General features: G+C 51.4%; 1 long non-coding RNA gene across 3 annotated transcripts; it reads right to left on the reverse strand.

Moving 5' to 3' along the window:
- Nucleotides 1-1,932: 1,932 nt before the first annotated feature.
- LOC131503894 (uncharacterized) lies at nt 1,933-11,781 on the reverse strand. Of its 3 annotated transcripts, XR_009257680.1 has the most exons (4): nt 11,618-11,781; nt 10,771-10,878; nt 4,361-4,625; nt 3,311-3,873 (listed from the first exon to the last, which is right to left on the reverse strand). It is a non-coding gene; the product is annotated as an uncharacterized LOC131503894 (long non-coding RNA). The 3 variants fall into 3 exon arrangements; XR_009257679.1 differs by lacking the exons at nt 3,311-3,873; nt 4,361-4,625 and adding an exon at nt 1,933-2,149 and having other exon boundaries at nt 11,618-11,778; XR_009257678.1 differs by having other exon boundaries at nt 3,311-4,625; nt 11,618-11,778.
- Nucleotides 11,782-12,419: the final 638 nt, after the last annotated feature.

Consider the following 12,419-nt stretch of genomic DNA (forward strand, 5'->3'; position numbering starts at 1 on the left):
CCTTGTGGATTTATGCCTTTTAAAAGATTTCTTCACAGTGTTTTTTTTTTTGGGGGGGTTGCTTTTGTTTTGGAGGTGAGCAGTGGATTTTGGGGGGAGTGAAATTAGGTATGTACACTCAATTAATCACCTTGAGTTTGAAGTCTTTCTGTCTCTTTATCCTCCATGGGCCACCTACCCCCTGGGAGAACAAGGGGCTGAGTGTCTCTGGAGTGGCTGATTTCAATGCACTGTTCTTTCTCTAGGAGCCAAGCAAATCCTGGCTGCGGCCTGGGCCTACCAGGTACATGAAAGAGTACATGGCTGTGTGGGTGCTTTTGGAATATATCTGTGGTTGACATGTGTAGAGGCATCCTTCTGGCCAGGGGGTGGGCACTGGGGTGTGAGGCTGCTCCAAGTAGGAATAGTTATGAGACTCTTGGGAGCCGGATTGTAGCACCCAGCCCTTGCAGACCAATTGCCCATGTTTGTCAGTTGGTGTCTCATGGTCAGCACATGCTATGGTCATGGTTTCTTGCTTACTTTTCACAATAACCTTGTCAGATGGTAACTATGACTCCCATTCTACAATCAGGAAGTTCAGGCCCAGCCGGGTGGGCCAGTGTGTGTCTAATGTTACAGAGGTTACAGAGCAAGGAGGTGAGAAGTACATTGAGTCCTAACCCCACAGTCAGTCTTTGAAGCATCTTGGGAACAACTAAGAGGCAGACGCCGCACAACAGCAGCTGGGTGTGGGTGCTCATGTTGGAACTGTAATAAATTGTTCGGTTATCTACACGATTTTAAACACTTTCCCCAACTTTCCTTGTTTATCCCCATGGTCAGCATTTGTTCTCTGGCAAAAGAAACACTCAGAGAGGAAATATTTTTTAAAAGAAATAGTCATTGCTGGGAGCCTGCATGAGTTCATTAAAAACAAATCATGGCTTAATGGCATTCAGTTTCATTGAACAGATACACTAAGCCATAAGACTCGGTGCTTTTAAATAAAGTGCATGGTGAGTTCTGTAAAATATTTGACAACATTTCTAATTATGTTGCTGTGGACAAAATATGGCCTGAATGAGGGTCACTGCAATTAGTCAGACACAAAGAGGGCGAAGCTCTGTGCCCATAGCTTGAGTGATGAGCCTTGTTTCCTTCAGATGCATTTTCTATACTGCGGCTGTAGGCTCTGTTTGTGGTTGTAACAGTTCATTCTGATCAATGACCTAAATCGTGGAAGGTTACTTACATTGTGCAGATGGAAGGAAAGCTGAGAGAGGGCTGCTGTTTTGGATGAGCAGTTCCAAGAAGTGCTGGAATGGTGAGTAAACCAGGAAGGTGGGGCTCAAAGGCATGATCGAAGGCTTGCTGCACCTCCATGGAAGCTAAGTCATGGTGGGTCATGGGGCTTGGACACAAGGGGATTTAAGCTTTGCCAGAAGATTCACAGTATTTTGTAATCAGCCCTACTAGTTAGACTATAGACAGCCTCCTCAGGGTCTCAGAGGAGTTAATCCTCAGAGCCCCAATGGGTTTTTCTTTTTTCACACTTACCACCTACTCCCTTTCCCACCAGCCCACTCAAGTATCCCTATCGTCATCTACCTGTCTACTGGCATCAACCAGTCCACCCACCCATCACCTATCCATCCAAGTACCCATCCATCCATCTATGTACCCAACCATCCATTCACCCACATATCCATTTACCCATCCAACAGCTACCCACCCATTCATCATCCCATTATCCATCCATCCATCTATCCATCCATCCATCCTTCTGGATATAGCATCCACCAAGTGCCCGTCTCAGGCACTGTATCAGGTGCTGGAGAGCTAACAGATGAATTAGATGCAGCTCCTACTTTCAAAGAGCTCATGACCCATTTTCAGGTGGGCATGTGTGTGAATAGGAAAGCAAAGGAAAGAGTCAGAGAAGGCCTTACATTGGGAGAAAAGGAATGTTTCTATTTAAGGTTTCTGGAGTCAAGTGAAGGGTGGAAAAGGAAAAACACTGAGGAACTAAACAGAAAGTGCCATGTCAAGATTTACATTTTAGGACCATGTCTTTGGCAGTTCTAGGCAGGATGGATTACAGGGGAGAGATGAAAGGGTGAGTAGTTGGCAGGTTGTCCTAACATTCTTCATGAAGAATGAGGTGGCCCTAGGGAATCAAAGGAGAAAGGTCAAAGAAGGCCATAGGGTGAGATGCTTTGCTGGTGTAATTTCAGGCTGGGACTAGCATGTTTGATGTTTGGATTGGATGGATATTTTAAAGTGTAGGAGCAGAGATCAGGTTGGGGCTCTGGGCAGCCTAGGGGCTGTGAAGGCCAAGACATCATCATTGCCTGGTAAATGGTCTTCTCTTATTCCCCAGGCCTGGTGCCCTCCAATACTTCCTCCTCCTACCATCCTTGCTTCCCCTGACCCAACCCTCCCCTCCCATTTCTAGAATTATGAAAGCTGACAACAGCCAAGGGTCAGGGGAGAATAAGTGAATTTCCTGCTTGTAAATCACTGCAGGAGCACAGACTGTTCTTTGCAGTTGCACCCTGACCAGCAGCCATTTATCTGGATAATGCATTTATTTATTGCCGCTTGACCGTTTTGCATTGAGATATATGTGCAAACTTAAAGTGCCAATGATTTGCTTGCAGACATCAAAGGTAGGGAAAGAAAATGCAATTGGGCATGTTAGATTATTTGGTATTGAATTCAGGGTCTGCAGCCTCCCATTTTTCTCCATCTTTGCCTTTTCTACAAATCAATTTACATGACTTTTGCTGGAAATATTCATTGGGATCCAAATCTGTGGGCAAAATCCAGCGTTAGTGATCATTTTCCTAGCAGAAGGCGGTGAGACACTGAGCAGGGTGGCTGCTGGGCTTGTGTCAGGGTGGCTGTGCTGAGCAGGTCTCCTGCCTCCATCCTTCGCACCCCACAGCCACAGCGTGGGAGCAGGGGCACACACATATGTGTGCATGCATACACTCACGTGCACACACACAGGATGAACTAGTCACTGAACTGTGGGGAGGTATTAAAAGAATGGGTCACTGATAGCTGGAGGAAATTGGGCCTGTCCTAAAGCTGCTGGCGCTTGGTGAAATCATAAGGAGGTCTTTGGGTTCTTTCTTCGGAGAGACACAGGGGTGAGCACGCCTCATCTGGGGTGTGTGAGGATTAGGGCTCCCATGTGAAGATGCGGCAATGTCCAGCATTGAGGCTCTCCTCACTCTTATCTTCTTCTTGCTGGAGGTATGGGTGGGCCTTGCGGTCAGTGATGTGGCTGGGAAGGTGGTCACCATCCAGGCAACCTGGCTGGCAGCGCCCAGCTCTCCTTCTTCTCTGTGGAGCCTCCCACCCACTCCCGGCAGCTCCCTGCCCTTCTCCAAGTCCAAACCTCTCAGCCTCCTGACCTCTCCTCACACCCCTTCCTCTACCCAAATGATGTCTCTCCTACCCCAGGATCCATCCAGTCACAGCATCACATTACCAATAATATTTTTCAACAATCGCTTCCAGAGCAAAGTTTACTTGGCGAGGTAGAATGACATGTAGGCTAAGGCACGGAACACTTAGGCTCTAGCTGGCTTTATCTCACTGACTCCATAGCTTCCTGCAAGGCCCTTTGTGGGTCTCCATTTCCGTATCTGTTAAATGGGGTAACTCTTGCTTGCTTACTTCATCAGGTTTTATAAGAATCAACAAGACAGAGAATGTGGAAATACTCTAAGGTAGGAACTTGTGGAGCAGTGACTGAACGTGAGCCCCAAGTCCATGGCTTCTGCCGCATTCGCTGTGTGACTCCAGGAGTCCCTCACGTCTCTCATCTTGGGGTCCCTCCTCTGTAACACCTCAGACGGCTGTTCGGTTGTTCTGATGAGGCTGGCAGGAACAAGTAACTGTGACCAGGGAGCCACAGGCTTTGCTCAGGCCTGCCTGCCACATACTGAGTCCTCATGACCGCAGGGATTGCTATTTATTTTTAAGAAAACATTAAAATATGTGGAACTTGGATGATTGAAAAAATGGGATTACTTTGTGAATCGAGAAGAATTTAGAAAAGCTGGGGTCTCAAGGGGAAAGGGTCCTTTCTTCCAAGTGCAATCCCTTGTCCTGAAATGAACAAGGAGCATGGGGGCGGGGGAGGTGGGAGAGAACCAGTTCCTGGGAACCTGGTGTCCTGTGGTTCCTCTGTCCGCCTGCCCGCCAGCCTCCCATGTCCTGAGAGTCTGGCATGACCTGAGTGGGCAGGTGGTTGTGCAGAGCCCTGTGGTTCTTCCTGCTCCTCTGGGGAGCTGTGCTCTGTGAGCACTCCCTCCATGCCAACCAGGGGTGGGCCCCGACACTCTGCCTGTCCCCTGTCACCCACCTCAGCCTCCCCTGCCTGTTGTTCCCTGTTGCCTGCAGGAAGCTGGTCTAATGAGGTGCACTTGGAAGCCTGCTGGCTTGGGCAAAACTGCTCTGTCAGCATTTCTTCAGCTTCTAATAAATTCACAGAAAAACTCCTTGCAGACAAAAGCTTGGCATGGAGGCTCTCTGCTCAGAAAGGTGGCTCCTCTTGAAAATCGAGTGGGAATCAGTTTCCAGGGCTGTCCCCACCCCATGGTTTCCTTTTGGGAAAGGATGTGAAGGGGCTGAGGAAGGAAGAGGGCAGGAAACCACTTGAAAATTTCAGACTTGCCTCCCCCAACCCTTGTCTCTCTCCCCAATGTCCTCCCCTCTCCCTCCCTTTTTCTCCCTCCCTTCCCCTCCCTCCCTCCCTCTCTCCCCACCCTCCCTCCTCACTCTCACTTACAGGGTCTGTGGCTGCCCTGGTATTACTCTTTGAAAACCTGGCGACTCCACCATTACACTCCTCCACCAGAGTGGAGCACGGTATTCTGTCTGTGCAAAGTGTTTCAGTCCCTGACATGGCACCCCTAACACTTGTGGCTTCTTTACACATTGCCACTTGGTTCTGGGAGGAAACCTGGGGGTTTATGGAGTCAGATGGGCCTGGATTATATTTCCAGATCATCCTCTTAGTAGATTGGAGTCATGGAGACTTTCATATTCGTGACCACAGATGTGCCCAGCACACAGCTGGGGCCTTATAAAGGTGCAGTATGGCCCTGATTCTCATCGTGTCTGAGTCTCCTCTAGGGTGTGCACGTGCATTCCTTCTGGTCATCACACAGCCGCTCTCCACCCGTCTACCAAGGCTGAGGTAGTTCCCGAGGCACACAGGGCCAGATGCTGGTGAGGACAGGTGTCAGTCTGCACCCCTGCAGCGGGGGAGGAGCTGAGCTCCCTTCTGACTGGAACAGAGGTGTCTGGGATTCTAAGGGGGGAACCAGGGACTGGAGGCTTGAGCAGAGTCAGGCAAGTGAAAGATTCCAGAAAGTGGGTGAGAGGGCTGGTCAGTGTGGATGCTGTGCCTGGTAACTGGCATTTGCCTAAACTAGATTTGAAGGGCTGCCTCCCTGGACTCTGCGAGGAGGGCCCTGTCCTTCTTGATGACCACATTTCAAAGGGCTGGCCCAGGAGTCCTTGAGAGACATACTCCCGCGTGGTAGGAAATACAATATCTTTCAACAGAAGGGCCCACAGAGGAAGAATTTACAATTTTAAGTTTTCTGAAGGAACTGCCTTATTTGGGGGTCAGGTGCCTGCATTCAGATGTCGGCTGAAGCACATGGCAAATTCTCTTGGCAGCCTTAGCTTTCTTCAGCAGGTGTTTGCAGGGGGTTGCTGTGTCCCAGAGATGCAGCCTCAGGCTGCTAGCAGCCACCTTAGTTTGTTCAAGTCCCTCAGTGGGTGTGTGGGCGGTGGAGGGACATTGCTGGTGTTGAAAGTTGCAGTTTTACAGGCTAAGGCTGAAGCCCAGTGGAAGGGGCCCAGAGACGCCTGACCAGGTTTTGGTCACCACTGAGTGTCATCCCCAGCAGGAAGCCGGGAGCTGTGATTCCTTTAACTTCCAAAGGAGCAGCCTGAGCCCAAGAAAGACCTGCCCACAGTTCCACATGAATGATCCAGAGTCCAGCTTATTGTCACCCTCCTGGGTCCGTGCCAGCTTTGACCCTCTGAATGGAAACAGATGTGGTGGCTCCATTTGACACTCAAAGGAAGGGGGAACGAGAGTTTGTCCCAAAAGGCCCGGAGCTGCTCAGAACATGGCCCTGAGCCTCCTGCGCCCTATTCTCCGAGTGCTGAGAAGGACCGTTTGCTATCTTGTTTCTTCCCTGGATGGATTTGTTTTCCTCAAAATGGGTGGAAGGCAGTGAAGTGGCCTCTCTTCTTCACAGGGAGGTGGCTCTGTGCTCACAGAGGCCTCCTCCTGCAGAGCCTTGCATGTGGGGAGCTCCAGGGTCGCTGGCCAGTGTAGGAGGGGCAGGGAGTGGGACATCCCACCTGCTGCACCAGGTGATCCCCTCACAGGCTGGATCAGGGGTGCATGCTGGAGCTCTCCTGTTGTCCATCTCAGCTCCCCAAGGGCTGGGAAGTAGTGTTCTCTGTGTGGTCTGGGCTGCCACACCTCTCCAGTGAGCCCATCACCATGGAGCTGACCTGAAGCACCCTCGAGGCAGGCCTGGGCCCCCCTTTGGATGAGGAATGTGGGCTGCGCCACATGCCAGCACGCTGGGGTCTCCCCAGCCACTTTGGCAGACAGCTCTGTGTGGTGGGTCCTGCTATGCCCAAGCCTGGGTCATGCACTTTCCGGAAGCTCTGTGATGGTGAGGGATGTAGGGTCCTCCCTATGTCTGAGCATTCCCTTGTGTACCATTCTCAATCTCCTTGGCTCTGCTCAGGTTACACCAGCACCAAACAGCTGGGGCATCCAGTGTAGGGTCAGACACGTGTGCTGGAGGCAGGCCGCCCCAGAGGGTGAGCTCAAGGGGTGGGCACAGGTGCTTGTTCCCACTGCCTCATGTGGGTGCTGGCAGATACAGAGGCTGTGCCTGGAAAGGGCTGGTCCATAGGGGAAGAGTGGGGTCCCATCCACATGAGGTGGAGAGTGGCTGGGGGACCAGGACAGAGGAGTCACTGTTGGGGGAAGGTGCCTCACAGGCTGGATCCCCAGGCTGGGCCAGCGTGACCTTGTGCTGTCACTAGGCCACAGCCCAAGGTCAGGTTTTCAAAAGCTAACCAAACTGGAGGGAGATTAAGAACATCACGTCTCAAGGGTGCCTGGGTGGCTCAGCCCGTTAAGTGTTCGACCCCTGATTTCCGCTCAGGTCATGATCTCAGAGTTCAGGAGATCGAGCCGTGAGTTGGGGCTCCACGTAGACAGCACAGAGCCTGCTTGGGATTCTGTCTCCCTCTCTGTCTGCCCCTCCCCTGCTCGCATTCCCTCTCTCTCTCTCTCTTAAAATAAATAAATTAATTAATTAAAAAAACATTTTTCTTGAAAAAAGAACATCTCATGTCAGTTAACAGGAGAGCCCAACTGGATCAGGAAGCAGGTGGTTTGGGACACTAGATTTCCTGATGAAACCGTCCCATGCTCCCCTTTTAGAGGTGTCTCATCTGGTGCCTCAGCCCTTCCCTGCTCTAGGTCCACTGATGACACACTCTTGGGACTCCAGGGAACTTCTGAATGAACCCAGTGCCCACTGTTTGGGTCTGTGGACGCAGGGGTACAAGGTGGCATCAGGCTCAGGCCTAGGACCTCAAGTGGAGTTTCATCCATTACTACATCTTCTGGATCATTAGTCCCCATGGAGCTGACTTCCCAGGATAAGAGGTGGGAGAATTGCATTTGTCAGTTACTCTTCCTCTATCCCAGGTTCTGCAGTGCAGCATGGCCAGGCATCCCAGGGCTTTGTCCTCGTGTCCCTGCTCTGAGGGGAGGACTCTTGGCCTTCCAGGGTGAACTTCACAGTGACCATGTTCTCATGGGCAAGAAAGCAGCGGTGCCAAGTGGGCCGTCCATAGAACATGCTCACTCCAGGGTGGGACTCTGTCCTGGGGTTTATTCAAGCTCACAGATGGGTGTGATGGATGTCAGAACCCCCTGCAGCATTGTTTAAAACACAGACCCAGGGACCCTGCTGAAGCATGCATGTAATCAGGTGGCCTTCAGGCTTGGGGGCCAGGCTTACTGGGTGGGTGGCAGGCTCCTTCTCAGTCCTGAGCCTGATGCTGGCCTGGGTATATGCAGTGTGACCACTGGGCCTCACAACATTCAACCATTGAGCCTTAAAATTAGCCCAGTACATGGAGGGATCCCTTCTGGGGTGCTGGGGGCATTCTCAGAAGTCAGGAAAGTGGCATCTTTCCTGGCATGTTTCTCCAGCAGGGTTCTGGCTGCTCCTAGGTCTGTCCAGGAGTGTATCAGCCTGTCTGTCTTTGTTTCTTTCTATGATTCTTAAAACCATTCCTTCTAGGAGGAAGCTATTTGGCCTTCAACATTTGGGCCATTATTGTTGTTTCTTTTTTCCTAGGATTCAGGAAGGAAACCCCTCCTTCCTTCCCTAAATTGCAGTGTCCTGGGGACCATTAGTCCATAACTGGATTGGGCAGGGGGCCCAGTGTCTGCACATAACTTGCTGGGGAGACAGTTTCCTGGGGCCCACCTGATAGGATCAGTTTTAGCCTCCTGATTTCCATTTTCTCATTCCAGGGCTCAGGGCACAGCTCTTAGGCCCAGCTCCTTCCTTGTGCCTCAGTTTCCCCAGGTGTGGAATGCAAGCCCAGCTGTGCTTGCTGTTGGTTGGGGCATGGGGTCATCCTGAGGTCCCATGTCTCCTTTGGGAGCCTTGCTTCTCCTCTGGTCTTAAAGTCCCAGAACTTGTTTCCTTCTAAGGGGCTTTGGCATGAAAGGTGTGGCCCGTCATCAGCTTGCACAGCAGGCCTGGTCCCATTTTCCCTGGCCACTGGTAAGAAATGGGGCTGAGCTTGGCAGGGCCAGATCCTCGGGGAGGAGCACAGCCAGCAGTTGCCCTGGAGCGGGCAGAAGTGTTCTCACTGCCCAGGTGAGATACCTTCCTGTGCCTGACTGAGTAGGACAGACCACCAGGGTGGGGGCTGAAACTTGCTGGCCACTCTCCTCAGTCTCTGGTCACCTTTCCCAGCTCAAGCCTGAGATGATAAAGCACTTTCTCGCAGGGTGGTGGGAGCTCCCTGTGCCCCTGGACATCAGGGTCTGGGTCAGAACCCAGATTCCTCCTCCCTTCCCCCTTTTTGGAAGAAGGGCCTTTTGTATTTGGACTGCAATCTTCTTACAAAATCTGCTCCTTGGGCCCTACGCTGCTCTCTGGCCCAGCCTGGAGGGCAGTGAAGTGAGCACAGACCTTGGGATAGAGCTGACCTGGGTTTGAACCCAGCCCCTGGCTGCCAGCACCCCACCAGGGCAGGGGGTTTGCAGGTTTTGCTCCCTTGAGTGCCCCCAGCTCCTAGACCATGTGCTGGGCTTGCTGCATACACTTGCTAAAAGATACATGTGTGGTATTGGTACCAAAGAACATACTGGTAAGAAACAAAAAACAAGATAACCCAAAACCTGTCAGCACCTCTTCCCTGGGCTTCTACCCAGCCAGCTCTGTCTCACTCTGTATTTGTTTATCGATATTTTGATTTTTGAGGTTTAAATCAAGGCAGACAGATGTCTCCTGGGGCAGCTGCTCAGGAAGTGTGTGGGGGCTCCCTTCTGCCTCACTGATCTCTCCTGCCTGGCTTGCTGAGGGGTCCTTGCCTGTAGCAGCTGACCCAACCACATTCCTTCTCACCTGGGGTCTGGCACAGCTTTCTCCCTGATCTCAGGAGCCCCCCTGGATGGCTGTCAGCCTGGGCTATGTGAAGTGCATAGCAGCTGGGTCTGTCCACTGTCCACAGAGAAAGCCCAGGGAATCCCACATGTGGGCCTCACTGCTGATACACCCATTTGCATTGTCACATGTCCATGGTCTTCTCAGTGACACTTCCCCTAAACCATATCTGCTCCTTGCTCTGGCTCATTGTTTTCTGGAAGTTGTGAGTTTGGGGCACAAACACCTACTTCTGTTAGAAACCCCTTTCACGGGGCGCCTGGGTGGCGCAGTCGGTTAAGCGTCCGACTTCAGCCGGGTCACGATCTCGCGGTCCGTGAGTTCGAGCCCCGCGTCAGGCTCTGGGCTGATGGCTCGGAGCCTGGAGCCTGTTTCCGATTCTGTGTCTCCCTCTCTCTCTGCCCCTCCCCCGTTCATGCTCTGTCTCTCTCTGTCCCAAAAATAAATAAAAAAAGTTGAAAAAAAAAAAATTTAAAAAAAAAAAAAAAAAAAAAGAAACCCCTTTCATGGTTTTCCTCATTGTGAGCCCATGGTGACACTAGGGAGTTCAGACCCAGGCCACAGACATACAACTTTTCATTCCTGGTGACAAGAAGGGATAATCTTGCCTTTTCCAGCTTCTTCTAGAAGCAACACACATTCCTTGGCTCCTGCCTACATGACTCCAGTCTCTGCTTTCATGGTCACAGAGCCTCTCCTGCATTTGACTCTCTTGCCTCCTTCTCATAGGGACCCTTGTGATTCCATTTAGGGCTTACCTGGATAATCCAGGAAAATGTTCCCATCTCAGGGGCCTTAATTTAACCACGCCTGTAGTCCCTTTGGCCAAAAAAAGTGATATTCACAGTTCCAGGGATCAGGGCATGGTCATCTTGGTGGCGGGGGGTGGGGTTCAGTCCGCCACAACAACTTTAGAATTTTCTAAATGCACCATGTGTCAAGACTGCAGAGTAGAAAGGATTCTGTAGCTGGGATTCAGACACGGGCTGTAATTGTGGCTCTCCCATGTGGGTGGGCTGGGACAGGACCTCACCTCTCTGGGCCGCAGCTCACTGGGCTGGATTTCAGAGTTCCTAGGCTTCTTCAACACAGGCACTGCCTTTGAACAATCTTGGTGGCTTGAAATCAAACAACTGAGTGTCTGCATTAGAGGATGGAAAAAAAAGGGTTGGGTTGAGGCACCACAAAATGAAGTACCAAATGGTGTCTGAACCTTTATTTCTCAGCCCAGGGCCAGTCCCTGCTAATTTATCCAGGTAGTAATTCCCAAAGTCTGAAGACTGAGCTCTTTTGCTTTCCACTGTTTAAAAATGTTTGCTAGGCACTGTCAAGTGACTTGCAGTTTGCTGCAGGTTGGGCTCCAGGAAGCAAGAAGTTTTCCCCAAGCTAACTTGAGGTGCAGATTAGTTTAGGAAGTGTTAGGTCTGCACCTGAGGAAGGAGGGGCAGGACACAGGTCTGGGCAGAGGGCCCAGCTGAGCTGCAGTGACTCAGCTGGCCCCACAGAGAGCTGAGGATGGCCATGAGAGCGCAGTGGAGTTGGGACAAGGGGTGGGAGCAGGTCTGTGTGAGAGTGTGTCCAGCAGTCATGGATGTGGCCATCTGGGGAAGGGGTGTGGCCCTAGGCAGTCCCCAGGGGCTGCACTTTCAGCAACTGGAGAATGAAGCCTTCATTCCTAAAGGAGGAGCCAAGGCACATCATTCCCTCTCAAACCACCTTTCCTTCTTTCCTTCTTGCCTCTGCACCTTTGCACAAGGTGGTCCCTGTTCCTGGAATGTCTTTCCCTTCTTTCCAGGTCCTTTAGCTCCCTAGTAACTTCTAGTAACTTCTGCCTGGTGTGCTCACCCACCTCAGGGAGCCTACCTCCATGGGCCTCTCACTTCTTCCCACTTGAAGCTGCTGCTCTTGCTTTGGAGGCTCTTGCTGTCAGATTATATGAGTATTTGTTTATGGATCTATACTATGGCCTGAATATTTGTGACCCTCCCCATTCATGTTGAAATCCGAACCCCCAAAAGTGATGGTATGTAGTAGACAGAGCCTCTGGGGATGGCTTAGGTCATAGAGAGGGGGCCTCTGGGGAGCGCTTAGGTCACAGAGAGAGGGCCTCTGGGGAGGGCTTAGGTCATAGAGGGGGCCTCTGGGGAGGGCTTAGGTCATAGAGAGGGCCTCTAGGGAGGCCTCAGGTCATAGACAGAGCCTCTGGGGAGGGCTTAGGTCATGAGGGTGGAACACTCAAGAGTGGGATTAGTGCTCTGATAAAAGACCCCATAAAGCTCTCTAGCCCCTTTTCACTGTGTGAGGATATTAGCATCCTTTGGCCTGAAAGAAGCCCTCACCTGACCTGCCAATGCCTTGACCTCCAGTCTCCAGAACTGTGAGCAGTATGTTTCTGCTCTTCATAAGGCACTGGTCTGTGGTGTTTTGTTCTAGCGGCCCAAACAGACGAAGACAGTCTATCTCTCCACCAGCCTGGCTGCTGGAGGGCAGCTGCTGTGTTCTATACATTTTTGAGTAAGACCCTACATAAGCGAGTAGTTCATTGCATGATTTTCTGGCTACAGAGGATTTAAATGACTTGAATCTCCTAGGACACATGATTCTTCAGGCTTCCAGACAGGAATCCTAACCTTCTAATCTCCACAGAGTGGCAAATGCAGGGCTTAATTGAGCTGTGTTAGG

The sequence above is a fragment of the Neofelis nebulosa genome, chromosome 2 (genome assembly GCF_028018385.1).
Source record: "Neofelis nebulosa isolate mNeoNeb1 chromosome 2, mNeoNeb1.pri, whole genome shotgun sequence".
Lineage (NCBI taxonomy): Eukaryota > Metazoa > Chordata > Mammalia > Carnivora > Felidae > Neofelis > Neofelis nebulosa.